At 44.5% G+C, this 25,261-nt stretch overlaps 1 long non-coding RNA gene across 1 annotated transcript; it reads right to left on the reverse strand.

Annotated features, from left to right (window-relative positions):
- On the reverse strand, window positions 1–25,261 carry LOC121443219. Its single transcript, XR_005973640.1, has 3 exons — window positions 25,168–25,261; window positions 24,609–24,766; window positions 1–94 (listed from the first exon to the last, which is right to left on the reverse strand). It is a non-coding gene; the product is annotated as an uncharacterized LOC121443219 (long non-coding RNA).

The following is a 25,261-nucleotide window of genomic DNA, read 5'->3' on the forward strand; positions in this document are numbered from 1 at the left end:
GGAGAGTTTTCTTTAAGGATATGCTCCTGTTGGCTGACCATGCTCCAGTGGGTGGCCCCACAACCCTGAGTATTTAGCCAGCACAAATTGAACTCTGTGGATTATAAAAATAAGTAAATAAAAGTTTTAAAAGAGGACACTAAGTTGGAAGGGGAAGGGATGGAGTGGATTTGGGAAGAGTTGGGGAGAAGTGACCTCAAATACACTGTCTGCATGGATGACATCCTCAAAGGATGAAAATGTTCCATCTCAAAGTAAGAAATAATTTTAACATATGTATACATGGTTAAATTTTATCGCAGCACTCAGGAGGCAGAGGCAGGTGAATCTCTGTGAGTTTGAGGCCAGCCTGATCTACAGAGCTAATTCCAGGACATCCAAGGCCATGCAGAGAAACCCTATCTCAAAACAAAACAAAATAGGCCATGAATCCACCATGGATCAATCCACTGATGAGGGTAGAGCCCTCATGGGCCAGACATCTCACAAAGACCCAAAGCATGTCTGTTCTGGAGGGAGCAATTTCTGACTCAAACCACTACACAAGGAGATCTTATCTATTTCATTTAACAGATGTAGAGAAGCCCCTGCCTGGTCCTCCTGGTCCAGAAGATTCTAGAAGACAGTAGCCTACCACTTCTGTCTTCCAGGGACGGCTCCAGAGCAAACCAGACCCAATTAGAGTCTGGGCCTCTCACGAAACAGGCCAGGTTTAAGGTGGGCATGCGGGAGTGTAGATTCAACCAGCATAGACCGCGGGTAGGCGAGAATAGGGAGGGCAAGAGTATGTGCGTACACACAGACAAGGCTGACTCCAGAGCAGGGAGGGCAGACCACACAGGATGCTGGGAAACTCACTGAGGGTCTGGTTGGCACAGTGCTGCGACTCCTGTGGGGACTGGTATGGGAGCCAGATGGGACGTAAATAAATATCAACATGTAGCCTCCCTTAAATCAAATGGAACAGGGCGTGGGGAAGGCCTCCTCCCCAAACAAGGCAATTAGCCCATCACAAGGAAAGCAGCCACAGGAGGTCACCATGACCCCATCAGCTGACATTTATAGAGTGCCTGCCACTCGCCAGGCGCTGTTGCCAGGGCCGCGTACAGATGGACCTATTTCATCCGCCCATGGCATTTTTATGAGTCCCATTTGCAAGTAAGAAAATCAAGGCCGTAGGGTGACAAACTAACACATTCAAAGTCACACCAGTACAGGGAAGAATCGGGGTTCAAATCTGGCCACCTGTCTCTGGGTACTCCTCTTGGCGGGACACTGAGATGATGTTCAATCTGGGCAACCACAACCATGTAGAGAGTGTTAGGGTTATTTTCTCAGCCATCTTTCTCTGTATTCGTGTGTCAGTGTTAACACATGCTCATGCATGCACATGTACACACACAGATGCACATACACATAAACACAGAAATATACATGCACACACATACACATACATACACACACAAACATACATGCATATACACATACATACACATAAACACACACACACACACACACCAACTTTCCAGCCTTTCTCAAGCCCCATTTCACACTTCCCCCAGCTCCGTCAAGCACGCATGCACTCACATAACAAGGCTATAAGACTCAGAGGTAGTTGCTCAGCCCTCAAGGAAGCTGATGGAACCACAGAGTCAAACGACACAAAAGAATTACAAGACATTCATTCTTAAGAATAATATATCTTTTCCAAAAGAGGCTAGGGTGTACAAGCCGAAGTGGGAGCCAAATGACGTCTGAACCATACAGCCAATAAATTAATTTCATGTGGGAGGAATAAAAAAAAAAGCTGGATTGGCCCAGGGTTATTAAAGATCCCGTCAGAATAAAGATCTTACTGTGACACAGACCTCTCTGGTGGGGTCTCATCCGCTCAAGCTGTTTTAGATTCTAGCTTCTCCAGAGTAACAAAGATTCCACGTCAAATGCAGAAAAGATGGACTTGTCTAGACATCCTATTGCGTCTAACAAATAAAATTAAAAAAATAAACCCACACGCCCTTCTTGTCAGTCCTGAGACGTAGGGCCTGCACAGGGCTCCCCACCAGGCTGCGGCAGCTGGCAGAGGTGGGGCGGGAGGGCGAACACAGGGAAAAGCTTTCAGGCGTTTTGTAGGAATCACTAGTGAGCTTCTAGAAGATTCTGAGGGCTGCTAGTGAAAACTAAAGGGGGGCAGTTTTGTTATGGAGTCAGTGATCCCCTGAGAGATGGGGAGATACACCGACAAGTCGCAGATGAAACACAGGCCAACATCAAAATCAGTGGTCCTTCAGCTGGGCTTGAGCCCGGAGCCGGGAAGCAAGGCTCAGGGATGGCCTGGAAGTCAGGAAAGGAGACAGAGGTCTAGTTCATCTCATTAACAGCGGCAGGAGTCATGCAGCATGTGAGTGCTTATTCAACAATCATTCTGAGCATTGCTGCTAGGAGCTAGTGTTCTCTCGGTGCAGAAGCCGGACACGGCATGCAAGGACACACCCCACCCTGCCTGCCTCTCCACCCTCAGCCACACTTTCCTCAGAGGCAACAGAACTTGGGAGTTCACCTGCCTTTGGAATTCAACCTAGGATCTTTCTACTTCCTGTTCCCTTCTTCCCTCCCTTTTTCCTTCTCAGACCCCAAAGATCTTGCTCCAGCCTTTGTCTTCCTCTTGGGGCTACCCCAAACACCCCTGCAAACTCCCTTTCTTCCCCTCCCAGGGCTCACACTATTCACCCGGTACATTTTCTTCACATACCACATCAAGGTCATTGTCTGACACTTTCTGTGCGGCTGCAATAAAATGCCTAAGTCCAGAAAACATACAAAACAAAAAATGGTTGGTCTGAGACCATCTCCCGGAAGTCTTAACTACTTATATATGCTCTGGCAGGGAGGGGCCTAGTAAATGCGTTAAGTTTCAGGGACTTCCTGAAGCCTTTGATTTGTCTCCTTCCTGAGTTCCCCATGCAGGAGGGAGTGTCCCCTTCCCCTTGTTTCACCTCTCTGTGAACATCTTGCATCTTAACAAGTCTCTCTCAGAGACAACACCACTCAGAGGATAAGGCGGGGTGGAGGGTGCTCACCAGACAGGAGAGCAAGCACTGCCCAAGACTTCCAGGCAGGAACTAAAGGGCAGGGTCAGAGCTGATATGAGTCAGTTTTCTATCCCTACAACAAATAACCAAGATGACCAACTTACAAAGAGAAAAGGTCAGACTGGAAGATGCCTCAACAAATAAAGTACCCATGACGCAAGGGTGAGGGATGGAGTTCAAATCCCCAAAACGCACATAAAAAAGCTGTGATGTGTGGGAACCAAAGACAGAGGACCCAGGTTCAGGTTCAACTGAGGAAGACACCTGGTGCCAGCTTCCTATGGGCTTCCATATGCACACACACACACACAAACACACACACACACATAGGTATATGTGTTCCCACACCCATGGGAACATGCATACACATATGCATACACTAAACCATCAAGTGTTGTTTGGGGACCCACAGTATAGAGCCCCCAATGCAAGGCATAACAAAGGGAGTACGGCATACAACAAAACTATTCACTTCATGGCCAAAAAGCCGAAGAGGAGAAGAAGAAAGGACCTGGGTTCCACTATCCTCTTCTAATGGCCTAACAAGCTCCCACTAGACTCCATTTTTTAATGGTCCCACAAGTTCCAGCGCCATGCTAAGGACTAAGCCTTTGACCCGGAAGCCTTTGAGGGGTTTTGAACTATAGCAGAGGTGGGGGGAGACTAAATAATGCAGCAGAGAAGAAGCCTGGCTGCGCTGCTGGGTTTTAACGTGAGCCTCGATGTGATGTCAAGGGCTCTGAAAAGAATAAAGCACATAAGAGACATATTCTGATGCATGTTTCTAGAGGTTGTTCTGGTTATTGGAGCGAGAACAGATCATAACAGGACAGAGTAGAAGCCAAAAGACAAGTTAGGAACAAAGTATTTTTCAGATTGGAGACCACAGGGTATGGGGACAGTGTGGTCAGGGTGAGGCTGAAGGTGTCTGGAGCCGGGTACATCCTGAGGCAGCTCCTGACGGCTGTGAGAGAAAAATTCAGATTGACAATTGTGCCATGGTTTAAGTGTGTCCCTTGTAAAACCACGTGGTGAAGGCTTGGTACCCAGGGTAACAGTTTGGAAGGGTTTGGGGACCTTTAAGAGGTGGGACTTATCAGAAGTGTTTAGGTGACTGTGGACCCCAGGCTCTGTGTCTGTGTGCCTCTTGGCTCTGGAAGAAAGCCCTTTGCTCTAACGAGCTCTTTAACATCAGCATTTGTAAGCCTAGACAATAGAGCCACTCAGTCTTAACCCTGAACCTCTGAAGCCCTCACCAAATAAATCTCTCTCTTAATGAGTTAATCACCTTGGATATTTTGTCACAGTCCTGTGAAGTTGATCCACGTAGCAGCTCGGGGTTATTCTAGTGACTTGATTATAAGATATGTTACCTGGGGCTAGAAAGCCAGTTCTGCAGTTAGCACACACCACTCTTGCAGAGGATCCAAGTTCCGGCACCCACATCAGGAAGTTACATCACTGATAAAGTTCTGATAGCCAGGATACATCAAGAACTCTCGCGACTTGGCAACATGAAAACACAAAGAACACGATTTTAAACGGACAAAGGATTTTCAATAGGTGTCCTTCCTAAAAAGACCAATGGCACATGCAGATGACTGCAGGCACTGGTCATCAGAGACATGCAGAGAGCATCACTGGGGCAGCCATGGTTTGAAGCGTTCTTATAAAACAACGAGCATCGGTGGAGAGATGAACAAGCTGGAAGTCTTGGACATTGCCAGTGGGAATGTGAGATTTGGCTCTGATGCCACAAAGAGTTGAATATAGAACTACCTTGTGGTCCAGAAATTTCACCTCTGGGTATACATCTGAAATAAGTGACTACACATATCCAGAACCGTACACGCATCTGTCTAACCATAGAGGCATTCTCTTGGATTCTGTAAGAAAGCAGGCTGAGCAAGCCATAAGCAGCAAGCCAGTAAGCAGCACCGCTCATGACCTCTGCATCAGCTCCTGCCTCCAGTTCCTGCCTTGAGTTCTTGCCCTGACTTCCTGGATGATGAACTACAAAATGTAAGCTGAAACAAACCCTTTCCTCCTCGATTTACTTTTGCTCATGATGCTTTATCACAATAGAAACCTCAACTAAACATACTGTGTGGGAAGGAAGCTACCCACACACTCACACATATATATACACTTTCATGTACATACATACACACTCATACACATTCACACACATATACACACATTCCCACATATATACACACTTTCATGTACATACATACACACTCATACACATTCACACACATATACACACACTCACACGCTCACAAATACATACACACATTAATACACTCACACACTCATGCTCACAAATCATACAGACACACAATTAGGCACACACCCAAGCTCACACACTCATAGAGAGACAGACAGATACACACTCATACACACATGATAGCTGTCTGCTCTGCATTAACCTTTGGTCTAGGGGTCATCCAAATGACTGGCTTGGGACAGATGCAAGACTCTATAGCCGTGGTGTGTGGGAAGCCTCCCCCTACTCCAGAGGAGAGATCGTAAGGAGAAAAGCACCAGTTCCAGAAATCCAAGAGACAAGACTGACCGCCTGACCAGAGGGTGCTGCCTCTGTTTCCCTTCCTTGTATATTTAGCCTACTGGGTAAAGAAGAGATGGAAGTTGGGTCTGGCAGGTGAGAATTCACTGCCTCCTCAGATAGCAGCTCTCAAAATAAAACATTACCTAAGAGTTGACTCCTGGTCTCAGCCATGTGACCAGTCAGTCTTAATAGGCAGACTTAAAAATATCTAAAGAGTCAGAGGCTAGGTAGGCAGTGTCCAGAGTAGAGGAAGGGAAATGGGGAGGAGGGGTGCTCTTCATAGACTTGGGGGTTTTATTTTGGAATAGAGAAGTGTCTTAAAGATGGTTAGAGAAGGTATTGTGCAAGGTTTTAAATCACCAGGTGGTGGTGGTGCACACCTTTAATCCCAGCACTCAGGAAGTAGAGCCAGGCAGATCTAAGAGCTTGAGGCCACCCTGGTCTATATAACTAGTTCCAGGACAGCCAAGGCTACTCAGAGAAACCCTGTCTCAAAAAACGACTGCCCACAACAACAACAAAAAAACCAATAATTTTATATTATAAATCTCCCTTTTTAGTTTATGCATATGGGGTGTTTTGCCTACATGTATGTCTGTGACACCATGTGTGTGCCTAGTATCCATGGAGGCTGGAAGAGAGCATCAGGTCCCCTGGGGTTACAAGTTGTTGTGTACCACTGCATGGGTGCTGGAAATCAAACCCGAGCCCTCCAGGAGAACAGTCAGTGCTCTTAACCACTCAGTCATCTCGCCAGCCCATAAATCTACTTTTTAAAGAGAATCCTGACCAAGATTGGGGATTGAGTGGTGGAGTTCTATATGTGGGTGCTACTTTCTGGGGGTCAGGGGCATTGAGGGAACTAAGTTTCGAGGGAAGAAGAGTAATTTAAGTTTTGGCTGTGCTGCACTGGGATGCTCTTAAGTCTAAAGAAGATTCCAAAAGGGAGGCTACATCTGGGTATCCAGAGCTCAGGTAGGAGGTCTTACGCAGATAAAGATTTACAGGTATGAATGTGTAAGAACATTTTTAAACCAAGGTTAGGGATGTGAGCCTATGAGACAATGATACAGAAAAGGACCCAACAGGAAGACCCCAAGAAAGGCCAGTATCTGGAGGCTGAACAGAAGCAGGGCGCCAACGAGGCTGGAAATAGTGGATGGAGAAAGGAAAATCAGAGGGAGAGGAAGGTGTGATGGCAGAGGGGACAAGAGAAATTGGTTGTGTGAACACAAAGAAAGAGAGAAAGAGAAGAATATTAAAAATGGAGGGGGAAAGGAGAAGGAGAGGAAAGAAGGGGGGAAGGAGGAAGGAAATGAGGGGAGCTGCAGCTTTGAGAGAGCTGAGGAATTTCCAGAGATGGAGCAGAAGCCAGAGTCTGTGAGCTGGAGTTGGGTAGAAACAAGGATATAAAGGGCACATGCAGTCAGGTCTCCAGCAAGCATCGGCCCCTTTAAGAGGATAACGAATAAGGAAAGTATTAAAGGAGGTCAATGATGCTTCTAAAGTGGGCCTTTGTGGAGGTCAAAAGAGGTCAGAGATGATGCTTCTAAAGTGGGCCTTTGTGGAGGTCAGTTGGAACTCTGAGGCATGCAGTGAAGGAGAAATGGGAAAGGCCAGGGGCTAAGAAAAGCCTAGAGGGGAGGGCTGGACAGTCTTGAAAAATTTAGAGGGGATGGTCAGGGAAACCAGGGAGAGAGAGAAGATGGGAGGAAGAAAGATGAGGGTGCTGGTGACTTGTGGGTTCTCTCCCAGGTGACAGACAGAAGGCCAGCTGCTTCTGTGGCCCAGCGTAGCCAAGGCAGTTGGAGGAAGGCGGACCAGACTCAAGATAATACTAAAGAGCATGGGCAGGCAGGCTAGGAGAAAGACAGCAGAATCTGACAGGCCCGTTGTCTATAGAAGGCCCTTTGTGGGGGTGCATCTGTACCCCAGCACTCCAGCAGCCCGCATGAATGAGGACTTTCAGATGACTAACCCTGAGCACGGGAGAAAGTAGGATTCACCTTCCATTTCACTCCACCCATGGACAGAGAGGCCAGAAGGGTCCCTTGGGATCACACTGCATGGGATAAGGCAGAGATAAATCCCGCCCACCAGATTCCGCCTCTGCCTCCATAACTGCCAGAAAATAACAGTGGTGTCCCGGGCACACAGCCGCTACGCTAAGAGGTCAGGATGGAATGCCGGACCCTGGGGTCTTCAGTCTCATGGATGAGCACATCTCTGTAACGGTCACTTGTCAGCATGTGTCAAAATACATGAAAAATAACTGAAAGGGGGAAGGACGTGGCTCACAGCCAGAGGGTTCCATGCATGGCCACCTGGCTCCCTAGCTTACAGGATCTTGGATGCCCAGAGAGAGCATCACGCTGAGGAAGATGAAGGGTGGTAGAGAGGCTCACCTCAGGGTGGAGAGGAGGCAGAATGATTGTGAGGAAGGATCTGAGGACAGGATATGCCCTTTGCTTGGGGAGGTATCTCAGCCAATGCAATGCTTCCTACACACAGATGAGGATCTGAGTTCTCTCCCCAGCATCCATAAAGAAAATTCCAGACCCAGTGACTCATGCCTATAATTCCAGCATTGGGTCTGCAGAAAGAAAAGGACTCCGACCTTTTATCCAGATGCTCTAGACAAATCAGTGAGCTTCACATTCAGTGAGAGAACTTGTCTTTAAAGGGTAAAGAGTGCTGGAGAGATGGTCTAGCAGTTAAGAATTCACATTCCCCTTCCAGAGGACCCAAGTTCTTTTCCCAGCACTCACATAAGGCAGCTCACAATCGCCTGTAACTGAAGCTCCAAGGTCAATGCCCTCTTCTGGCTCCCATGGGCACCTTCACTTCTATGTACATATTCACCCAGGTACACATATACCCATAATTAAAAGTTTTTGAGGAAGGCCCCCTACTTTCACCCCTGGCTTCACCATCTACACACACACACACACACTGCTCCAGTGACCCATTCTCAACCAAGCTCCACCTCTTCCTGGTACCCTCAGATTTTAATTCATCAGGGTGCCCAGCCTTAGAGGGGACCAGAGCACCTCGTGATGTAATCACACATTTCAAGGAAAAAATTGAAAATCGCATTTCAAAAGCCTCACCGACTGACCGCAAAGGCCAGCACATGGGCTTCCAGGAAATATTGTCATACTTAGAGCATAACAGAGTCCCTGGCAGGTGTTGCCTGGTGAGACTCCGACGGGCTGACCAGCTCTCTGAAAAGAGGCATATACCTGTGGAGCGCAATTCCTGTCTAATAATGTCCCGACATTGAGACCAAAAACCTAACAGGAAACAAGGTAAACAAGGAAGGGTTTCTCAGGGTTCACTTTCAGGCTGTACAGACCACAATAGTACCAAGGGTGCAGCAGAGTTCACAGCATCGGGAGCGTGTCTCAGTGGACCAGGAAGCGGAGAGCTTAGGCCAAATACAGGTTGAGAAGACAAGCACAAAAACCCACCCTTCATCATCCCACACTCTGAGGATGGAAGTCCTCATCCCCAAAACAGCGCGACCATCTGGAGCCAAATGCACACTCATACCCATAGCTGGGTGCTTCTGAGACCTGGCAGACACCAGAAGTGGGGGTTTCCGGGATGCAACTCACCTGACTAGCTCCTCAAGAAAGATATTCCCACACTGCCTTCCTCTCCTACAGTCCAGTCCAGCATCCTGTGCAACACGAGTCTTTCCTCTCCTGGCCCATCCCTCAGCCTAACACACTCGTGCGTGCGTCTATACTCATCCCTCACACCTCCATGGGAACCATGGGGCATGAATCATTTCTCTCCGTCAAGGTTATATTTCCTTGTTTTAAAAAGAGCACCTATTCTTCTTCTTATTCTGAGGATGGAAGAAAAAAAGGTGCCTCTTTTTGGGGGCTTCGGAGGTGGCAGGATTTTTCAATATATTCATGCAAACGAGATATTTCATCTCATGGATTTTATCCCAGTTCTGTCTATGCACATTTTAAATAAATTAAGATGAAATAAATCCATTTTATTATATTACCCGGTGCCATCTCCATGAAATAATGCCCATATTTGTATTTCCTAAGGAATGTTGACGTGGCTAAAAATGTTGCAGCAGCTGTAATCTTTAAGGATTGTGCTGCCAGGAAAAAAATAAATCTAGGCCTTTGTTTGGAGCCTAGAGTGGCACCAGCTTTGATTGAAATGGCCTAAAATATCCATCCCCCAAAACATGGGCGAGGCAGTAAAGTATGCAGAATTGATCGCCACTGGTTCAGACACAAAAATCGCCTGACTTCCTTTGTTTCATAACATCTGTCCTCTTCCTCCTCCCAGAAACCATCCGACAGAAATAAATTGCCCAGGTTCTCTTTGTTAGGGAAGGAAGGAAGGTTTATAGAGGTTAGCCCCAGAGTGCCCTGGACTGTCCAGCCAAACGCTCAGAGCTGTCTGTCCCTGACCCTCTGTGTAGCAGCCAGAGATTCCTCCTAGCCAAATCCGAGCACCTCAACCTTCTGCCTGCAGATGGGAGGAAGGGTGTGGCTGCTGATGGAAGTCTTGATCTTGCAGCATCCTGTTCTCCTAGGAAAATCAGGCAGAAAAAGCATAGGTGATAACCCAGAAAGCAAACCTAGACACAAGAACCCTGGTCACTGAAGCCTGGTGGCACCAGGGACATGAACCAAGGATGACAGGACCAAGATAGGAATTATGTCAGCTGCCCCTTTCAGCCATTTTTATCTTTGCTGTGACTATAGACCCGACAGTTTCAGAGGGTTCTGTCAGTCATAGTGGGAGGGTGGGACTGAGAGGCTCACATCACAGGGATTGAAAATCAGAAGGAAAGGCTGCCTTTCCTCTTTGCCTTTGCTGAATATACTCAGGGCTTGGCTTTCACCTAAGCCACTCTTCCTGCCAGGTAATCCCCTCTGGGAAACTCCCCACCACTCTTCCCGCCAGGTAATCCCTTCTGGGAAACTCCCCCACAGACACTACCACAAGTGTGTCTCAATCTTCTAAGTATTTCTAAGTTCAATCAAACACTAGACATTAACTATTACAAGATGAAAATGAGAATCTCACACGCGTACACACACACACACACACACACCATACTGCCTGGTGGTCCAAGCTATCAACAGCTAAAGCCAAGTCCTCCCACCTAAGGCCATGTTTTTCACAGATCTGGTAATATCCTGTAGAGGTATGGCTGGCCTTGATCTCAGTCCTGATCATCCAGCCACCTCCCACATCCCTTTCCCACCAAGGTCTACAGTCCTCTGTTTCCACCTTGCATTATACCCAACATACAGGAGAGCTGGACGGCGACTATTTGATTGCTTCCATCCTACTTCTTCTAGATGGTCCCTTTGGGCATGATCAGCCATAATAACTATTGCTACCTTTGTGTTCCGAGGACAGGGGCGTGGCTTCTCAGTACTGTGGCGCATGAGCCCTGAGGTTAGAGCCCCAGTCTCAAAATACCTGAGCAACAAGGCTAGCCTTCCCTGTGGCTGTGTTTAAAGGTGAGAATCACACACTTCAGAGAAATGACCCGTCCCATCAGAAAAGCCTGCTAGGTTTCCTAACCAGAGTTCAACACAAAAGAGTAACCATCCACTTCCCTCTAGAACAACCCATCTTCAGAAGAAGCTGCTTCTCCCACCTAACAGAGGCACCAACTGCTGGAAAGACATGGCTAACCTTACAGAAAAGAACTCCATTTTGCAGGCAAAATTTGGACCAGGCACTGATAGGAATCGCTAGTTCTGGAACCTTCTCTGAGCTTTTTCAAATATCCCAAGGAGATGGGCAGCCCTACCTCCATTAAACATCAGGGGGCCTGGACTTCCTTCTCTACATTTTCATGAGGATCAGCTACCAGAAGAGTCAATGGGGCTTGGTGGCAACTCTACAGCCCTCTCATCTTACACAGCCAAGTGATATTCTGGGCTGGCTCCTCCTCCCGCTACAGCTATTAGTGTCAATTAGGTTGAGCCTGACAGGCCACCTTTGACGAAATGCCGGAGCAGTGAAGACATAAACAACGCCAAAGCCTTTGGAGTTGATATATGGTTGCATTTAATAAACATTTGTTTGCATATTTTTTATCATGCTAATGAATATAATTACTTTAATTTATGTCATCAAGCTATGATTCTGTTCTGATCTATACGTCACTTAAATGTGTAGCGTTAGCATTTTGCACACACTGACAATTTGAAGAAGGGGAGGATTCACCCCTCTGCAGAGACCTTGGAAGAACACTGCACCTCTCAGAAAATGGACCAAGCTCTACAACTGGGAGGAGGCAGTTCATGACCTGCAGGGTGAATGTCGCAGTCACTACCTCAGAGACTTTCCCTCAGAATCACTCATTTCCTCCTTTTAAAGGTGATCTACACAAGAGGAGGCCGAGCCAGAGTGCCCAACACACAGCCATGAAAACCAAGAGTGTCATCATGAATGGTTTTCACTGGTGTTAAAAGTAAGCCACTGTTCATTTTTTTAAAAAATTTTAAGAGAATAAATACTACAGAAAGAGAGTAGGTTGAGATGGTAAATTTGACTTCTTTCAAAACCAAAAACATAACGATCTTGGGGTCCAAGATGGAGGTTAGATGTGACATAGTCCAGACTATAAAGGCCTAGGGGGCAGCAGTCGATACCCAGAAAGGACTGGACAGTCCTGTGAAAAAATCATGTAAGGACACATAGGTCAGGATGCATCGCCATCTTAAACAACACGTAACTATCTATGCTCTAAATACACTGGCATGCAAGAAGAGCTATCCCTGGACCATAAAAGGCAGAGGAAAAGTAATTGATATAGAAAAGAGGGACAGTGTGCCGGTTCAGCAGGGAAAAGTGCTTTGCCAATCCTGGTGACCTGAGTTCAGTCCCCGAAGCCTACATGTTGAAATTGCTTCCTGCAAGTCGTCCTCTGGCCTCCACATGTCTACACAATAATTAATGAATTAGTTAATTAATTAATAGGTGTACAAGAAGAAAACAGACACTCAGAAAAGGAAATGACCCAAAGGGCACCATGGTGTGCCAAGCTTGGAGGGACAGCTGTGGGCTGCAAGCTGAAGAGCTAGGAATTGAGAAGCCAGTACGTGCCTTTAATTGTCTGCTTCCCACAGCCAGGGTGTCAAGTGACAGTGTGGATAAGTACTAGCCTTCTGGAGAGAAAATTCTCATGAGGACCACCCTGGAGAGACAAGAAAGACTCGACATGGTTTTTATCCCCACCTTCTTCAGTACATGGAAGCAAGCTGCAGGAAAACACTAAAAGCTGAGGCAGGAACTAGGCCCAAGACTCCCATACAAAGACACCGTGTAAACCCCCCAGTGTAGAAACAACTCATCCGTGTGGGGACAAGCGGAAGACCAAAGAGGAAAAACGAGCCCAGATTAGCCCTCATGCTTTAAAAATAAAAAGAAGAAGAAGATCTGGGGAGATGGCTCAGTGGTTTGATGCACAAACATGAGGATTTTAATTCAGCTCTTAGCATCCACATTAAAAAAAAATCCAAGTACAAAAAAAATTTTTAAAAAATCCATGCACAGTGGCACATGTCTGAAACTCTAGCCCTGCAATGTGGAGGTGGGCAGAGGCCCAGATCTTGTTGACCATTCCGTGGGCTCAAAGCTGAGTGAGAGACCCTGACTCAAAAGAAAACGGTGGAGGTGGAGCATGTGGCCAACACCTCTAATCCCTGCACTCAGAGGCAGAGACAGGAGGATCTCTGTGAGTTCAAGGCCAGCCTAGTCTACAGAGAGATGCCCCAGCCATGGCTAAAGTAACACCCTGTCTCAAAAAAGTTTAAAAATAATGTCAAGAGTGACAGAGGAGGATACATGATGGACAGACTCTGGCCTCTGTACACACACATGAACACACACACACACTCCTCAAAATAAACCTCAAGCTGAGACTTGGAAAAGGTAAAACTATATATTTTTTTAGAAAGAAAATCTTTAGGACCTGGGGCTAGACAAGATATTCTGTAATCTGACACCCATGGCAAATCATAAAAAGGGAAATGGATAAAACATACTACATCAGAAAATTTAATATTACTCCTCAAAAACTGTGTGTTGTGGCTGAGAAGATGTTGGCATGCTGTCAGGTCTCACTTTCACGGTCAGGGGTCCGTGGTGCACACCTGTAACACAGCACCGAGGAGACTGAGGCAAGAGGAGCATGAGTTCAGAGTCTGAGGCCAGACTCAGCCACACAATAAGACCGTATCTCAAAAGAAAACAAGACAGTACACATCCAGCAAAGGGCTAATATCCAGCGCTCTCAAAACATATCAGCAAAATATAAATGATCAAATTGGAAAATGGGTAAAAAAGGCAGAGGTATTTACTTCACCACAGAGAACACACAAATGTCAATACAGCCGACATCTGTTGCCAGAGGGAGATGTAAATTAGGACCCCGCATGTAATGAAACTCTCCACACCACGATCAGGACGCCCACACCGGGGAGAGAGAGAAAGCATCCATTCTGGGAAGCCTCAGAGGGCAGTGCCACTCAGGCTTCGCTCGTGAGAATTCAGATCAGGAAGCCACTCTAGAAAACAGCTTGGCAATTTTCTAAAAAAAAAAAAAAAAAAATTACACCAACTCCCACAGGAGCCAACAAAGGCATCCTTAAGTATTTATCCCAGAGAAAGAAAACCATGTTCACATAAAACCTGACACAGGTGTTTATAATGGCTTATTTTGTGATCAAAATAGGGAACCACCCAATGTCAGAAGGAGACTGGGTTGAGCAATCAGTGCGCATGCATACCACAGAATACTACTCAGCAATAAAAAGGAGTAAGCTGTGGATTACATGCAACAGTCGTGGCTGATATCCCTGTAACTGAGTCACACAAGAAGGTATATTCCAAGGGCTACCTTATACTATTCCATGCACAAAGCATGGTATATCTGATTTCCTGCATAGCCTTCTTTTGTAACATCTTTAGCATAGAAATGCTGTATAGGTCAGAGACTGTGGAAGCTAGGACCATAGGAAATTCTAATGGGAGAATTCCGTGTCTAGTTGAACGTCTGTCTGTTGCTCGTTACATTGCAGTCTTACAAGATGGTCCAGTTCTGACAAATGGGGAAAGGGCTCGGGAAACTCCCTCTGCTGTTTCTTACAACTGTGTGTGTATACTTGCCACACCAGAAGTCCTTTAAAGGCAGAGCCAAGTGTAAAACATTTTTAATCCCCTATAAATTTAAACATATTCTTGCCATGTGACCTAGCTATAAATTCTGTTCCCAGAGTGTTTGCCAAGAAAAAGATTGTGGTCCAATCTAACAACAATCTCTGCTGAGAGCTAGATTAGCAACCTGCATTAAAGCCTCACAGGGTAAGTCTATGTAGCCCTGTCTTTAAAGATCTTTGTATTTTTATTGTGCGTGAGTGGATGTTTTGCCTGCATGTATCTGTGTACTGTGTGCTCCCAGTGCCAGAGGAAGCCATAAAGGGACATCTGTAACATGAGGGCCTGGCTTGTTGGGGTTTTCGTCCTGCCCAGTTCCCACAGCCGGTAAGCCCCAAAGAAAATCACACAGAGAGTCTGCATTAATGATTAACTGGCTCATTAGTTCAGACTTCTTATTAACTCTTATATTAACCCGTTATTCTTATCTATATTAGCCACATGGCTAAGTACCTTTTTCAGTCAGGGCAGGTCACATCCTGCTTCTTTGGTGGTCTGGGCAGGACTGGGGAGGAATGGGCTTCCTCCTTCCCAGCATTCTCCTGTTCTTATTGCCCCACTTTTACTTCCTGTCTGGTTGTCCCACCTATACTTCCTGCCTGGCCAATCAGTGTTTATTTAAAATATGATTGACAGAATACAGACAATTCGCCCACACCAGACATCCCTGGAACTGGAGTTAGAGACAGTCACTAGCCACCATGTGGGTGCTGGGCATGGAACTCAGGTCCTCTGCTAGAGCAACAAATCCTCTTAACCATAGGAGACACTCAGAAGCTTTCCAGCTGTGGTCCATTTCTAGCACACCTCTGGACAGGAGGGACTGGGGAAGTCAGTGAGCAGGGCTGCGGCTGTCAAGGTAAAGAGTCAGAATTACCGCGGGGGGAGTCAAAGAGACTCAAGTGCAATCCACAACTCGATTACATCTTTAGACAACTTAGGATGCCAAAATGTATACATTTTAAAGGTGTGAGAAGATTAGCTGAGAAAAGAGGAATCATCTAGAAGATCGAAAGTGATGATGATGAGTAAAGGAAGAGCAAGAAGCCAGAGGGTAGAAGGGCATGGGGAGTGCTTGATGTACATATGTACTTGTATGAAAAACCTAATGATAACAATAAACAATTAAACAAGAATTCCAATTATGAAGAAAATAGCACAGCCAAGAGCAAGCAACCACTTAAGAAGTCTCCACCAGCAGGACTGCCTGAGACAACTCTTCTCAGCAGAAGGCTGGGCTAAACCCGGTCCTTCTCTGTTCTTGAGAGTAACTGCAGAATGTTCTAGAAATGCAACACCTCTGTGATATAAAGCATTTCTTGCCAAAATTAAGTCTCATACCCTTCATATGGAATAGGTCATCTGGGCTTCTCTGTATTAAGATGACTTTTCTCCAGGTACAATAATTGTTATGCTGTTGTGAATTTGGCTTTCTTCCTAATGACATGTCTCCAAAGCTATCCATTTATATATGCTTGTTTTGCAGCTCACACTGGCCTTGAATTCATGACCCTCCTACCTCTGGCTCTGTGACATGCCCTACGAATGCACATTCCTACGAGAGGCAGAATGCTTCTTTTCTCCAGGGCCATTTTATAGAATTGTCTTACTAACTTCAGTGTTGTGTCAACTGAGGATCTTCCCCTCTCTCTGGAGATGGACTTCCAAAAAAAATAACAAAATGACCCTTTAATCTCTTCCTTTCAATTACTGAAATGACTTTTTGATGTTTTCTTGTCATTTAGCATTGACTAGGAACTCCAATATGCTACCAGATGAGGCAGTGATGGTAAACTTTTGCCAGGCTTGTTTCTAAGATTTTATTTTAGTTTAGTTATGTATGTGTGTCTCTGTGTGTGTGTGTGTGTGTGCGTGTGTGCGTGCGTGTGTGTGTGCGTGTGTGTGTGTGCACATGCATGCGTGCACATGTGAAGCCAGAAGAGGGCATCAGATCTGCTGGAACCAGAGTTGCAGGAGTTTATGGATTGCGAGAACCAAACTCAAGTTCTCTGAGAGTCCAGAACGTACTCTTAAACCACTGAGTAATCTCTCCAGTCCCAGTTGGTCTTGCTTTTAAGGGAAATATTTCTCACAGTTTTAGTATTTGCCTTAGTTAGGGTTTTTATTGCAGTGATAAAACACTATGACAAAAAAAAATCTTGGGAAGGAAAAGGTTTTCCTCTACCCCTCTACCCCTGAGGGAAGTCAGGATAGGAGCGCAAGGCAGGAGGACCCTAGAGGCAAGAGCTGGAGCAGAGGCCATGGAGGAATGCTACTTACCAGTTTGCTCCCCGCTGCTCAACCACTTTCTTATAAAACCCAGAACCACAAGCCCTGGGGTGGCACCACCTACAGTGAGCTGGGCCCTCCCCCATCAATCATCAGTCAAGAAAATGAACCACAGGCTTACCCACAGGCCAACCTGCTGAGGACATTTGACCCAATTGAGGTTCCCTCTTCCAAAATGACTCTCACTGCTGTTGAGCTGACATAAAGCCACCCAGCATGGTGCTTTATGGGTCTCTAGCTTCATCTTTCGCTTAGTATAATTTTTTTCTATTACTCTTGTGCAAGAATACTTGAGGGAAAATCATCTGCTCATCACAAAGGAATAACTCCAAGCAAAAGATGCTTTGACTGTCAATATGATTCTAGTATCAAAATTATGAGAATTAGGCAATTAGTCAGCTTCCCAGTTGGCAACACATCATATGTGTGTGTGGGAGAGAAAGTAAGTGTGTGTGTGTGTGTGTGTGTGTGTGTGTGTGTGTGTGCGTTCATTACACAGAAGGCATGTAGAGGTCAGAGAACAGTTTTGTGGAGTGAGTTTTCTCTTTCCACCTTTATATCTGCTCTGGGGATCAAACTCAGGTCTTCAAGCTTGAGCAGCAATCACCTTTCCACCCCTGAGCCATCTTGCCAGCCCATGAATTGTCTGTCTCTTGCATGTGCAGTGAAACCATCTGAGCTTTACAATTTTTCCATATAAGTGTGCCTTTGAATAGCTTTTCAGCTTTGTCAATAAAAACAGCGCATTTCAGCTTGCTACTACTTCTAAAGCTCATTTTATTAATTTATGTGCTTGATGAAAGCTTGTATTTCGTGTTTTTTTAATTAATATAAAGCCGCTATCTTATTAAACTTAATTCCTCCGTGTGTGTCCGTATGTCCTCTTTCACCTGATGCTGCCTGCCTATACCCTCTTCTGTTCCCTGGTCAGATTAAGGTTTTATTGATCAATTCACTGGCTATGTTGACCTTGCTTTCCCCGTTAACGTCAGTTTTTAATCTTGATAAAAGCTTCCCTCTAACTTTCTATAGGTTTGATTTTTGGTTCTTTCAAGTATCTTGAATATTATGTTTGGTCCATTTGGTTTCAATTTCCCTCATTTTCTAATGAATGCATCTAAGTCCATAAATTTTCCTCTGATAACTGCTTTGGCCACATCTCACAGGTTTTAATATTTAATGCTCTATTGCTTATTTCTAAATAGTGTATAATTTTCATTTTTATTTCCTTATTAGCACAAGGCCTTTTATAAGTGTTTCTGTACTTGTGATTGTAGATATTGATTTAATCTCTCTTTTACTTATTTTCTCATTTGTTCAGGGGATGAAACTTAGACGATTCTATTTTTTCATTGTTGTTGAGTTTCCCTTTGCTGTCTGGTACCATCATGAGTTTCTGGGAGTGACTTGTGCATTTGAGATGAATATGTATTATAAGTTTGTTATACCAAGTTTTTTATTGTGTCCCTGAAATGCTAAGTGCCATGCTGGAGAGATGACGCGGTGGTGAAGGGCGCTGGTTGCTCTTCCAGAGGACCTTCTATGCTGCTCTGAATGAGATGCTCCCAGAGGTTCCTGACATTGGAACACCTGGTCCCCAGCTGGTGGCTGTTTGGGGAGGATGAGGAAATGTGGCCTTGCTGGAGGAAGCATATCACTAGGCCAGTCAGGCTCAGAGGTTTTGAAAGTCTCTTGCCATCCCCAGGAACCTTTCTTTGATTCCTGGTGGCGGTTCAGACACCTCAGTTGCTGCTCAGGCAGCCTGGTACCTGCACCTTCCAGTCAGTGCACCATACTGGACTCTGACCCCACAGAACCCTGAGCCCCAAATTAACCCTTCGTTCTAGAAACTGTCTCTGTCACAGTGTTTTACCACAGCAATAGAAAAAAAAAAACTACACCTGAGTTTGGTTCCCAGCACCTACATGATGGCTCACAACCACCTGTATCTCCAGTTCTAGGGCATCTGACACCCTCTTCTCGTTTCCGTGGACACAAGGCACACACATGGTGCATGGGCACACATGCAAACAAAAAAGCCCATATACATAAAATAAAAATAAGTAACAATTTGAATTTCATTTGCTATTATTTTTGCTTAATATACTTTCTAAAGAAGTATGAAATTTGGCCTGCTATTTTTATCTCTGTACATATGTATTAGTTAGAGTTCTCTGGATATTCCATTGGTTCTGATATAGATAGATAGATAGATAGATAGATAGATAGATAGATAGATAGAGATATATACATATAGATATATATCCCATATAGAATTGTATCTAATTTAATATGTACTAAATACACTAAAGAATTTATTAATTTATTAAGTCAACTACTTTGAAATAGTAATAACAACTCACACTGGGAAAGGCTGAGAACCTGCCAGTTGCTTGTATCCTGAGACTGTATGGAGTCCCCCAAGAGCTAGCTCTCTCTGGAGAGGCTGAGGACCCAGGAATTGCTTAGTCTGCAGGGCTAGGTGCTTCAACAGTCCCAACCCAACACCAAAAACCTGGAAGGTTCCTGGAGAGCCAATGGTCCATAGCCAGAGTTTCAGAAATGGTGTTCTGATATCAGTGAAGAAATCAGCAGGCTGTTGAGTGGATGAACTCTGAGACAAGAGGGAAAGACGAGCCAGCAAAATGACAGTAATCCTCCTCCTGTCCTTTTAAATCTGGATGGCGACCAGAAGGTGCCACCCCCACTGCTGTGAGCCTTCCCACATCAGCTTAGCAATCAGGACAATTCTCCAGTCGAGGCTCCCTAATCAGGTGATCCCAATTTGTAGCAAGTTGACATTAAAACCAACCATAATAACATCTAGTAGTTTTATTTTATATTCTCCATTATTAAGGGCGTGAAGGAATACAATTACGACATCTTCCCAGTTGATTGTTCTTTCAAACAATATAAACTATTCCTTTATGCGCTCATTGCAACGTGACCCCTTCTGCTTGAGATTGTGTCTAAGCTATATTACACACTTTAATACAGTTACACTTATTTCTCAAGCCTGTTTCTTTTCACACATCTGCTCTTTGTGGCTTTGTAAACAGGTTTTACTATAAATTATTTACCTCTATATAATATCCATTCTTCTGCCTTAACTTCAGAGTTAATGTTGCTAGTTCTTGATGGGACATGTGGTGACTTGGAGCAGAATGGCCACTGGGATGGATGTCAATATGGTACCAGCTAGAGTCATCTGAGAGGATGGAGCCTCAATTAAGAAAATTCCTCCATAAAATCGGGCTGTAGGCAGGCCTGTAAGGCATTTTCTTAATTGGCAATTTAATAGAAGAAGGTTCAGCCCATTATGGGTAGTGCCATCCCTGGGATGGTGGTTCTGGGTGCTATTTAAAAAAAAAAAAAAGCAAACTGAGCAAGTCATGGGAGCAGCCCAGTAAGCAACACTCCTCCATTGTATTTACACCACTCATGCCTCCAGGTTTCAACCCTGCTTGACTTCCTGTCTTGACTTCCTTTGATGATGGACTATGATGTGGAAGTATAAGCTAAACAAACACTTCTTCCCCAATTTGCCTTTTAGTCATGGTGTTTCATCAAGACAAATAAGACAGCTCCCAGAGATTCATATGTTTGAATTCTTAGGTACCAGTTAGTGGAACTGTTTGGAAAGGATGCTGGAGGAGGTGTGACCTTGTTGGGAGACCAAGGCACCAGGAGTGGACTTGGAGGTTTTCAAAAGTCCATGCCACACCCAGTCTCACTCTCTTAGTCTGCTGTCTGCAGATCAGGGTATAAAACACTTAGCAACTGCTCCAGCATGATGTCTGTCCAGTGCCCATAATGATGATCATGTATTCACCCTCTAAAACTGTAAGCAAGCCCCAAACTAAGTATTTTCTTTTATGAGGGCTGCCTTGGTCATGGTGTCTCTTCACAGCAATAGTGACTAGGACGGGTCATATGAGAGCTTCCTACAAATCCCTGGATCCCCTTCACATTGCTATTAAGTGATAATTTTGACCAACCCTACAAATATTTACCCCTCACCTCTTCCCACTTTTGTTTGTTCTATAATTCTCTTCTATTGCTCCATCACTATAAAGAATTCCTCCAAATTTCCAGGTTTAAGGGTGATGACAGGTTTTGCAACAGAATATCATATAAACTGGAGTTCCTTGACTACGGGGGGAAGAGTTCTTCCCCAGAGCATATATTATAGGATATCTAGCCAACAGCACCCTTGACCTTCATCCAGCAGATACCAGTAGATACAAGTAGCTTCACCCATTAAGCAATAGTCATCAGAATGCTTCTGCCCATGGTTAAATGTCTCTACAGAAGCTAATGTCCCTGGCCAAGAGCCATTGATGTCCAAATTATCCATCCTTTCCTATTTTCACTGTAGCTTTTGGAAGGACAGGATGGTGGATTTCATCCAATGCCTTTTGGCATATGTTGTGATTTGATTGAGGAATGTCCCCCATAGACTCATGTGTTTGAACAGTTGATCCCCAGAGGTAGTACTGTTTGAAAAGGTTATAGGAACTTTAGGGGGTGGAGCCTTACTAGAAGTGTGTCACTGGAGCAGGCTTTGGGAGTTTATAGCTTTGCTCTACTTCTTGCACCTAGCACCCCTCAAGTGTGGATGAAAATGTCACCAGCCAGCTTCCTGCTCCTATCTTCAGGCCATGCCATGCCATGCTTTCCCTGCCATGATGGACTCTCCCTCTGAAACCATGAGCTAAGATAAACATAACAACAACAACAACAACAACAACAACTTTCTTCTGTTGAGGCATTTTATCAAAGCAACAGAAAGAAAACCAATAACTATATAATTTCAGATTTTTCTCCAGTGACCTACTGATATGATACAGTTTCAGTCTCCTAACCTAGTACCTTCCTTGCCATAGTGAAATAAAGTTTAATGCTCATGGTACACGTGTTTAATACACAGTGATGCTTTTCTAAATTATATTCATATTGACATTTTGAAATGCAAAGCTGGCCAGTAGTTTTCCTTACTTTTTGCTAGCTTATGATGTAAAGATTGCCCTTGATTGCTAAGCATGACTGTTGATTTCACTAACATCACATGATATAGGATCACCTTGGAGAGAAATCTCTGGTATTATCAATGAGAGACTTTCTAGATTATATTAAATGAGATGGGAACACTCACTTTAATTGCAAATAAAATGGAGAAATTATCTGAATGCCAGTTTTCACCTCTCTCTGCTTCCTGACTGTAAGGCAATGTGACCAGTGCCTCCAGCCCTGCCTCCATGGCTTCACCAAGATAAACCTTTCCTTTCTTAAGTTGCTTTTGTCTGATAATTTGTTGCAACAATGAGAAATGTAACCAATATAGTAATGTTGCCATCTACATTACTATCACCATAATTTCCTGTTCCTTCAAAGATTCACATGAATTGCTTCTACAAAATTCCTTTTTAAACATGTTTTTTTACTTAAGATTTCTTTTATTTTATGTATATGAGTGTTTCCAGCACATATGCATGTGTACCATGTGCATGTGGTACTTATGGAGGCCAAGAGAGGGCACTATATCCCCTGAAACTAGAGTTACAGGTGGTCATGTGTTACAGGTGGGTGCTGGGAATCAATCCCAGGTCTCCTGGAAGAGCAGCCACTCAACCACTGAGCCATTTCTCCAGCCCTGTGTTCCTTCCTTCCTTTCTTTTACCTTTCACTATTGCACACTTAAAGTTAATCATTTAATGATGTGGGATCCCCCTTTGTAGGCTGTGAGTACCACTGGTTAATAAAGAAGCTGCTTTGGCCCTATTGCAGCGCAGGATAGGGCAAGGCTGGAATTCCAAGAAAATAAAGGAGGAGAGAGTAGGTGGAGTCAGAAAGAAGCCATGTAGCTGCCATAGAAGACAGACACTGATGCCAAACAGAATCTTACCAGTAAGCCACAACCACATGGTGATACATAGATTAAAAGAAATGGGTTAATTTAAGATATAAGAGCTAGCCAATAAGAAGCGTGAGCTAATAGGCCAGCCAGTATTGTAATAATACAGTTTCTGTGTGATTATTTCCAGTCTGGGTGGCCAAGAAACGAACATGCATTCTCCACCAACAATAAACTTTCCTAGATCATTCATTTCAATAACACTTCCTGTGCTAATATGTACCTGTGTCTGTCTCCTTTAACTTTTCAAAATTCATGACTCCTTTTCGTTTATAGTATTGTTACGTATATTTCCATCACAGGTCAGATGTCGTCAGTGACTTCTACTTCTTTGTTTTAGTAGTCTACTATCTGTCTTCAGCTCACTAAATTATGTCTCCTCATCATCAGTACCACCCAGGGTTTGTTTAGTTGCCATATGTGGTTGTTTGAAAGAAAATGGCCCCCAGAGGTCCATAGGGAGTGGCCCTACTAGGAGGTGTGGCCTTATTAGAGTAGGTGTGGCCTTGTTGGATGAAGTGTGTCACTGGGGATGGGCTTTGAGGTTTCAAATGCTCAAACCCAGTGTTACTCTCTCTTCTTGCTGTCTTCAGATCTGGATAGAGAGTTCTCAGCTACTTCTCCAGTGCCATGTCTGTCTGCCTGTCTCCATGCTTCCCATCCTGAAGACAATAAACTAAACCTCTGAACTATAAGCCAGACCCCAATTAGATGTTGTCCTTTGTAAGAGTTGCTGTGGTCATTGTGTCTCTTCACACAATAAAACCCTAACTAAGACACTACATTTCTCATTTCTTGTGAATTAAAAGTTTAATTTGTGTGTTTCTAAATCAACATTCAATAATGCTGATATTTAAGAGTCTGTGATTGATTCTGAGAGCATCTTTTTCTGAGTACAGATGAACAACATACTCTTTCTCTTTTCATCTCCCAACGAGTCTCCTGACACAAGAGACTTTGGCTGCTGTCCTTCTTGAGTAAGTTTTGTCTTTCTCTCAGCACTGAGAAATGAATGCAAAGAGCCTTGGAAGTGCTGATTATATACTCCACCAGTAGACTATGTCCCACTTCTTTCTATTTTTTGTCTGTCTATCTATCTGTCTGTCTGTCTGTCTGTCGGTCTGTCTGTTTTGATACAGAGTCTCACTAAGTACTCCAGGCTGGCCTTCAATGTACTCTGTAACCCAGGCTGACCTCAAGCTCACGATTGCCCTGCTCTGGCCTCTCAAGCTGGAATGACAAACTAGTACCACCAGGGCCCAGAATAATTTTTTGCTCCTTAAAGATTTCCATGGATTTCCTCTGAAAACATCTATTTTAACACCTTTCCCCCCTTAAAATTTACTGGAAAACATCTATTTTAACACATTCCCACCCCCTTAAAATTTACTGGAAAACATCTATTTTAACACCTTTTCCCCCTTAAAATTTACTGGAAAACATCTATTTTAACACATTCCCCCCCCCTTAAAATTTACTGGAAAACATCTATTTTAACACCTTTTCCCCCTTAAAATTTACTGACCTTTATTTTGTTGTGCATGTGTACCACATGCATGCAGTGCCTGTGGAGGCCAGAAGGTGGCGTCAGATTCCCTGGAGCGTACATCGTGCTTTGTTGTGCTGTGTTTTCTTTCCGCCTCACCTGGTTCTCAGAGGGACTCTCTTCAACATACAGAGAACCTGTTGATAAAGTAGTACAGGATTTTAAGTGTGTCCAACTTACTTTTCAATCCCTGTCTCTAAATTTAAGATTTTTAGGTCACGAGGCAAGTAACTATTTTCCTGTAGCTACATTTTTTTTCTCTTCCTGCTAAGTCCATGCTGTTTGTTCCCCCAGCTAGTCCTCAGACTCTTTCTCAATAAACACAGGTTTTTCTATCGGGTCACCTAAGACCATCAGAAAACACAGATCCTTATATTACAATTCATAACAGTAGCAAAATTATAGTTATGAAATAACAGTGAAAATAATGTTATGATTGGGGGTCACCACAGCATGAGGAACTGTATTAAAGGGTCACAGCGATAGGAAGGCTGAGAACCACTGCTCTAACGTGTGTCAAGTGGAGAAAAAAACTAACCAGGACAGCAGGGCAAGCCCTCATGTGCAAACATCAGGCTGGAGACGTGACCAAACATCTCCCAGGTGGTCAGCTGCCGCTAGGAAGGCGTTCA

This window comes from Microtus oregoni, unplaced genomic scaffold (assembly GCF_018167655.1).
Source record: "Microtus oregoni isolate MIOR12 unplaced genomic scaffold, Mior012 000102F_ref0000329, whole genome shotgun sequence".
In the NCBI taxonomy this organism is placed as follows: Eukaryota; Metazoa; Chordata; class Mammalia; order Rodentia; family Cricetidae; genus Microtus; species Microtus oregoni.